The sequence below is a fragment of the Pelophylax lessonae genome, assembly GCF_965119305.1.
Source record: "Pelophylax lessonae genome assembly, chromosome: 6".
Lineage (NCBI taxonomy): Eukaryota > Metazoa > Chordata > Amphibia > Anura > Ranidae > Pelophylax > Pelophylax lessonae.
Window position 1 is genome coordinate 226,903,792 of NC_138773.1, and position 6,000 is coordinate 226,909,791.

Here is a 6,000-nt window from a genome sequence, read left to right on the forward strand (position 1 = left end):
CTAAAGTTTGTATTTTTTCACCAGCCATTCAAAGCTGTGTTCACTTTATTTATCCAAATGGTTCAAGAAGGAATATGTTTTTCTTATTTTTTTTTTTATCTTCCTTGAACAGAATTATGTCTGACGTGGTTAACGCCATATGCAGTATGTGCCTAGAGACCCCTTTGTCCACGGTTGTGTAATACACATGGGTTGGCAACCTTTGGCACAAAGTGATGCCTAGCTGATCAAAAGCCAACTGTGTGCTACTACAACTGGAAGGCTTCCACTGTTTTGCTAAAACAATGTTTTCCCAGCACATCATAAACTTTCATGGCAGTGCACGGACTCAATGAGCCATTTAAAAACTCTTCTCCCCATCTACTTCAGGTCTACACACACAGATTTATCATTAGTGTTTGACTGCATTGTGAGTAGAAGACAACTTATGTATTATTGGCAATCCCAGCACAACACCTGTGATTTGACTTGCCAAAAGCCTTGTACATCATCACCTTCCCCTCTCTGTACGTTCCAATTCTTAATTATTGGCTCCCTTGTAGGACAGCAATTAAATGACTCATTGATACATATGCTAAACTATCACAAGTATTTCACCCTGTCTGCTATTACCATACTAGTTATATTCCCATAACACTTCTTCCTGGGGGCGACCCCCCGGAGTAAGGAAAGGGGGCTGTGGCAACAACCATCTGGTTAACTGTCATCAACATAGGAGAAATTGTGTGTCCCCTGCACACCATGGATCTATAACATATAGTTGAGATATTAATTAAAGCAATCACATCAGGGAAGACACGCCTGACAAAGATGCCCCAAAACATTGCATTGGTACTAAAGCTATGTTCACATGGGCAGCCAGTAAAAACAGATGGTTGAGCCAACATTTTACTGCCCACTTATAGTGGGACATGGTCTATTTGTGGTGCTTCTACTGCGATGCTTTGCAGTGTGACTAATTTTAACTCATCATGTCAAGTCTGGCAAAAGGTTTGGGACTGCGCCACAACCACGTGCCCAATGTTTGGCACCCAGTGGCGACACAGTATTTCAATGTAAAATATCCCTTGGGGTGAAAAAAAAAAAAGTATGTATAAGGCAGCAGTATCACCTCCTGAAACCATAGCTAAGACAACTCTGAAAAGGAAATCAGCCACAAATCGCTTGTCAGAGGGGCGCCAGTGTGAATGAGCCCATATTGTAAGGCCTTTACTAAATATCTGCTATGCACTAAATGATAGAGATCCATAGTGTTCTGGCAACATACATTCTCTTCTGTCTTCTATTACTCTGCTCTGTTAAACTACTCTACAACAAGTGCAAGTTTCCAGAGCTTTGGATCTGATCCTTCTATTATCTACTAATAATTAAATCTAATCAGCCAACAAGTGCACAGTCAACCCAGCCAGCACTGAAACTGCCAGCAGCACCAATGACAGGTAAGCTGACAACAAATCACCTTGACTGAGACTCATAACTTTGTACCGAGCCCAAGAACTTTCCAAACTAATGGCACTTTTCCACTGCAAGTACCGGCTCGGCTCTACTCGGCCCTGCTTGGCCCAGTTTGCTTTTCCACTGCTGGTACCGCATGGTACGATGTTGGAACGGTTCGGTATGGTTTGCTTTTCCACTAAAGTAGTACTAAAGTTAAGTTAGTGGGATAACAACGGGGTGGGTGGGATTCTCTGACCAATCAGTGGCTAGTAGTGACTGCATGCAAAGGATTGTGGGTATGGTACCTGTTGGAACCACAATCGAGTAGGTACTGTTTTTGAGAGCCGTACCGTTCGGTTCCATGCAGTGGAAAAGCGCCGCCGTACCATACCGAACCGTTCCTACACCGTACCATGCGGTACCAGCAGTGGAAAAGCACAAAAGCGAGCCGAACCGTTCGGTTCCATGCAGTGGAAAAGCGCCATAAGTACAGCAGACCATGCAGGACCTTGTACCTTCCCTACCAAGCAAACAAAAGCACCCGACTTTGCTAGATGTGGTCTGGACTAGTCCGTTCTTAAATGCACATTGAGTTTTTTTTACAGGATGGGGCACAAAAAAAAAGACAAAGGCACAGCAGTAAACTGCCGCACGTGGAAATGTGTCTGCACAACACTGTGCTTTATTTTCTAAAAACATCCTAAAAAATAGAATGAAGATTACAAATAAAAAAGGTGAATACTTGGAATGCAGGGAGGTGGCACTCAAGACACAAGAGTGCCCAAACTTATATTTGTTGGGTAGTTTGGTTTTTTTAAATCTGTGCTGTGATTTATATTGCAGAGTTCAGGCCAGGGAGTGTTTATTTCTAAGCAGCAGTTTTGAAAGTGCTATACAAGTTAATGGGTGGCAAACAAATGGCTGAAGGATGATAGAAGTTAACCCCAGCAGCCAGAGGTCATGCACAGAGCTTGTATATAGCACTACCATGTCACTGGCTCCTGCATCATTGCACCTATAATAAAATGTCTCACGGGGGCTGATTTACTAAAGGCTGCTCACCTAGCATGGTGAATGTCAGTGAATAAGGTGAACCATTGAACACTTGATGATGTGCGGGGAGGGGGTGGGGGTTTAAATAAAGGATTTGTATTCAAATTGAACATAGCTTTATCTTATTCACTAACATTCACTCTGAAAAGTGAACATGAACTGTCTGCTCCTGTAGCAAATCAATGTAAGTGCGGCTATGCAGCAGAAAGTTTGGAGTGTAAAGCTGGCCATACAATTTTCTTGTTCAATTTCTTTTAGATTTACCTCCAACTATGTATGTAGTGCAAAGACTTAGGCTGGCCATACATGTTCAATGTTCTTGTACAATTTTCCTTAAAATATTTAGTACAAGGGCCTGCCTAATTGGATAAAGTTGTTTAGTTTGTTTGGCCTCATATTATATGGTTTTTGTTAAATCTAAGGAATAATTGTACATGACAATTGAACATGTATGGCCAGCCTAACTGCTTGATTGGATACAAAATTAACGTGTTTAGGTTTAAACTCCTATTATATGGTTTTGGTAAATCTAAAGAAACTTTGTACATGACAATTGAACATGTATGCCCAGCTTAACTGCTTGATTGGATACATATTGAACGTGTTTAGGTTTAAACTCATATTATATATTTTTGATAAATCTAAAGGAAATTAGTCCAAGGAAATTGAACATGTATGCCCAGCCTAACTGCTTGATTGGATACAAATTGAACGTGTTTAGGTTTAAACTCATATTATATGGTTTTGGTAAATCTAAAGGGAAATTTTACATGCCAATTGAGCATGTATGGCCAGTCTAACTGCTCGATTGCATATAAATTGATTATGTTTAGGTTCAAACTCATATTATATGGTTTTGGTAAATAAAGGGAAGTTGAACAAATACATAGTATCATGTATTTTACTGGAAAATGTAGGTAATTTAAAATGCAAGCATTCAGGATAACATAGATCCCCATTTTCAAACTTTGTACAATTGTATAAAGTCTGAAGAGGGGATCTAAGGCATCCTTAAATCTTATCCTTAATAACGAAAGTTAGCCAATAAATGGGTATCCTTTAGACCCCTGTCACACCTGACCACTTTGAAACACATTTCCCCATGTACTTCAGAGCACAACATCAACTATCCCAATATAGTCATTGGTGCCCATTCACACCTAGGCATCATGTCACCTAAAACTTGACCTTTGAAGCTTAAAAAAGTACAAGAGCTTCTCTCTAGATTGAAAACACCCAAAAACACAAGTTCAAACGCAAAAAAAAAAAAAAAAAAGTTCCCAAACCACTTAAGTGTGAATGGGGGCTTAAACTCCAAACTTGCATGAATCAAGGACTAACATGGTATAATACTATAACTATACTGCAAAGTTAGAAACTTTGGAACTGTTTATAAATAAATAAAAATGTATCTGTTTTATAATATCTACACAAAATAGTGATACAGGAGTTGTTAGTAAAGAGATGATACACTACAATAAAAACAAAAGATAATATAAATAAAGATACAACACTGACACACACATATATATATATATATATATATATATATCTTTCTCTATGTGTATGTATATATATTTATGTATCTTTCTCTCTCTCTCTCTCTCTCTATATATATATATATATATATAAAGACATAGAGAAAGAGCGAGAGATACAGAAATATATAGACAGATAGAGATATATAAATGTATGTGTATATAGATATAGATGTGTGTATTAGCACTAATGTCCCATGAAATGTAGTAGACTTGAACAGAAGTTTTCCTCCAGTTGGTGGGACCCTCCTGGTGGTGTGCCGCCTGTGATCAGTACATGGAGGAGAGGTGCCCCCTCTTCACTCCCAGCTGTCTATCATCAGACTCCCCATCACACACCCATCATATAATAATTGGTACTCAGTCAGTGATCTCTACAAGAAGGGTCCCCCCATGAGTGTCACCTCTCCAGAGTCATTCCAGGAAAGTCCTATGTGACAAGTCCCCCCCCCGCCATCACTACCCACCATAAAATGACAATCAGGTTATAGGACAAGCCTGGGTGGAGTCACTTCCCCCCCTCCCGTGTCACATAGGTGACTTTTAACCCCATCGGCTTACCCTGCTGCTGAGATGGCGCTGACATAGACGGGAGCAGTGCTCTCACTAGTTCTCTCTGTCTGCTCTATGAGTTCTCAGCGCTTATGAGCTTCTATATATAAGATAGACGTGCGGCGCCGCTAGGGGGAGCCCTCCCGTGTGTGTGTATTGGAGGGGAGGGGAGGGTCAGCCGCACGCGCTGCATGTCCCCCGGCTCACACTGACGTTTGCTGTATATAGGGGGAGAGGAGTGACTACACCCGGATCACACACTGTGGGGACAGCTGGCAGTGTGGGCTCAGGTAGGATGGAGATGTGACAGCAGGCTTGCACTCCTTCTGCTGCCACACAAAAACTTTTCCCAGCGACCCAGACGGAAGTTTTTTTAGTGCAGATAACTTCAGCTGGTTCATCTCCGGAGATTAGGGGAGTGAGATCGTGTCTACAATGTGACATCATTACGGCTACATTTATATTGTCCATACACATTCTACAGCTGACCACACACCTTACAATCTGATTGGACAATCCCGTGGAAATCCACTATTGTAGTGCAAGGACCTGTCTGATTTAATACACATCGATTAGATTGTTTAGGTTTGTCTTCATGGATTTTCATAGATTCACAGATTTCATGGATTTTCATAGATTTATAGTTTTGATAGATCTAAAGGAGATTGTAAAAAACCTTGTTATATAGTTTAGGGCCAGCTTTAGATCCGCCAGTGACTAAAATCTTATCTGATTTGATGTATTAAGCCCCGTACACACGATCAGAATATCGTACAAAAAAAAAAAAAAAAAATACCTATTTCGAATCGATCGTACGATAATCTCATATTAGTACACAGCTGTCACACAAATTTTTTTGAAGGGATAAACACTTTAGTTTAATCAGTAGAGTTTTTATCCGAAAAAACAATATGAATACATTTTTATCACTTCCGAATTTTTATTCTGTTGTACGAGAATTTTCGTACTTCGTTTTCGATATGAAGACTATCATCCCAAAAAAAAAAAAAATACAGACAATCATTGTCTGATAATCTCATTGTGTGTACTAGGCTTTAGGTTTGTCTTTAACCACTTCTGGACTGGAAGGTATTGCCCTTTTAATGACCAGGCCATTTTTTGCATTTCGGCACTGCAATAATTTAACGGACAATTGCGCAGTCGTGCAACGCTGTAACTAAATGAAATTGATGTCCCTTCTTTCCCCTTTCATTTCAATATTCTAATTAAATCTTGCCACTACTGATTTTTTTTTTTTTACCACTGTGTTGAACAGTTGACAGATTTCCACTATCAGAAGTATAATGACAGTGACTGTATAGCTTGGAGAGATTTGATCACTTTTAAAATGATTGTAACGTCTTGTTTAAAAAAAAAAAAATAATAACAAACATGTTATACTTACCTCCTCTGTGTAGTT

At 39.7% G+C, this 6,000-nt stretch overlaps 1 protein-coding gene across 2 annotated transcripts in view; it reads right to left on the reverse strand.

Annotated features, from left to right (window-relative positions):
- ACKR3 (atypical chemokine receptor 3) overlaps positions 1-4,727 on the reverse strand; it is a 30,078-nt gene extending 25,351 nt beyond the window's left edge. The window contains exon 1 of one of the 2 annotated variants that reach the window (XM_082261396.1): positions 4,590-4,727. The gene's annotated coding sequence lies outside the window, so the exon portion shown is untranslated. The remainder of the gene's footprint in view (positions 1-4,589) is intronic. The other variant, XM_082261397.1, reaches the window with a different exon arrangement.
- Between the last annotated feature and the right edge of the window lie 1,273 nt (positions 4,728-6,000).